At 63.8% G+C, this 1,939-nt stretch overlaps 1 protein-coding gene across 1 annotated transcript in view; it reads left to right on the top strand.

Moving 5' to 3' along the window:
* Positions 1-1,939, top strand: part of LOC113208642 (uncharacterized) — an 18,478-nt gene that overhangs the window by 5,609 nt on the left and 10,930 nt on the right. Inside the window, exon 2 of the mRNA XM_052268610.1 lies at positions 841-950. The gene's annotated coding sequence lies outside the window, so the exon portion shown is untranslated. The remainder of the gene's footprint in view (positions 1-840; positions 951-1,939) is intronic.

Here is a 1,939-nt window from a genome sequence, read left to right as displayed (position 1 = left end):
CGGGGCGGGGCGTGCCCAGGTGCGGTGCGGTGGTTTTTATTTTGCCCCAGAGGAGCCGCCTGTCGGCCGGCAGCGCGCTCCAGCACTCCCCGCATATCTGAACGCAGAGGGGACGCCGGACGCCGGCCAGAGCGGTGCGTCTCGACTCGATATTCGATTGTTTTCCGAGAGCGATTGCGAAGGGTCTGCCTGCCTCCTGCTGGTCCTGTTGAGGCTGCTACCACTGCTGCAGGAATGTGGACGCGATCGTGATGGACAGGTGGCCGGGTTTGCAGCGCGGGACGCCCTCGAGAACGCCGTCAAGTGCGAGACGTGTGGCTTGTGAGGAAGTGGGTTTCACATTCGCACATCCAGGTTAATACTCAAAGCGTGTATACCGGTGTACACTTTCGTGGCCGCGTGGCTGTACGCGGTCGATTTGGTGGGTTTGAATGTGGGCGGGTTGCCTGCCTTGGCGCGGTAGGCGCAGTAGGCGCCGTGGGCGTAGGCAACCTGCACAGTCGACTCGGCCCCTGCGGCCGCTCGGGACGGGCCTCCGTCTCCACGCGGGTGCCCGGCGGGCTGGCCTACCCTGCGCGTGGCAGGCGCTATACCAGTGCCGTTGCCGTGGACTCCTTGACATATGTGATTGTGTTTTACTGAATGCATCGTCTCACTCTCTCTCTCTCTCTCTCTCTCTCTCTCTCTCTCTCTCTCTCTCTCTCTCTCTGTTGTAGGAATTTTAAAGTCCGAAAGTTTCCTGGAAAAAAATTCCTAGAAAAAATCTGGGAAAAATGAAACATTTCCTGAAAAAAATGAAAATTAATTTTCTGTCAACTTAAAATGACTTCTCTGTTGCAGACATCACCTTCGAGTGCCTGGGCCACTGGACGGGGTCGGACAACCAGCGCTACCTCGCGCTGCTCGACACGCGGGTGGACGCGGTGCGGCGGGCCCAGTACCGGTGCGCGGTAAGTGTCCCCGAGGAGGCCGAGGAGGCTGAGGAGGGAGGCCGAGGAGGCTAAGGGAGGGGGCCGAGACAGGAGACCGAGAATGCCAAGTGAGGAGGCCGAGAAGGCCGTTCATCACACTGTCGCCGCCTCGGCCGCCGCGCCGGCGCTTCAAAGGGCGCAAATGAACGCCGATAAGCTCCGGGGTGGCGAGGAGGGCCGGCTGCGTATCGGCGGCCATCGGGATCCTGGTTGGGGCCGGCGCGGGGCGCCGCCGCTGCAGCCGAAAAGGAAAGAGGATAAAACGGAGCGCGACCGTCCGCTATCTCCTCCGCATCCGATATGCGATCAGCAGCAGCAGCAGCAGCGGGCCCCGGGGCGCGGCTGCCTCCTCAGCGCGGACCTGGACCAACTCGTTATACGCACGCACGGCGACGGCGGAGCGCGCTTTTCATTTCGAACGCACCCCAAACTGTTTGCGATTGCGATGCCGATCTGATCGGACTCGAACTCGCACCGCGGCGAGGCGGCAATACCCTGGCCGCGCGGGGCCGCGCCGGGCCGGGCAGGGCCCCTGCGCGCCGATGCAGCGCCGATACGCCGCGAGAGCTTTGGTTCCTGAGAAACGATCTGCGCGTCCCGGCCCGCGGCGGGGTGAGGCGGGGCGGGCCGGGGACGAACGCACGGGAATGTGACCGCATGTGACCGCGCTCGTTCCGCGCGCCGCGCGACGGCAAACAGTGCCGCTCACGCCTATTAGAAGGGCGCCCGGGCCGGCGGCATGAGCACTGCGCAGTAAGTATGCTGCTGCTCCTCCTGCTCTTCCTGCTCCTGCTCCTGCTGCTCCCGCTGCTCCTGTTGCTCCTGCTCCTGCTCCTGCTCCTGCTGCTCCTGCTCCTGCTCCTCCTGCTCCTCCTGCTCCTGCTCCTGCTGCTCCTGCTCCTCCTGCTCCTGCTCCTCCTGCCCCTGCTCCTGCTCCTCCTGCTCCTGCTCCTGCTGCTCCTGCTCCT

The sequence above is a fragment of the Frankliniella occidentalis genome, unplaced genomic scaffold, assembly GCF_000697945.3.
Source record: "Frankliniella occidentalis isolate FOCC.00 unplaced genomic scaffold, Focc_3.1 Scaffold73, whole genome shotgun sequence".
In the NCBI taxonomy this organism is placed as follows: domain Eukaryota; kingdom Metazoa; phylum Arthropoda; class Insecta; order Thysanoptera; family Thripidae; genus Frankliniella; species Frankliniella occidentalis.
Note: the sequence above shows the minus strand (reverse complement) of the source record. Positions and strands in the feature narration are given on the sequence as shown.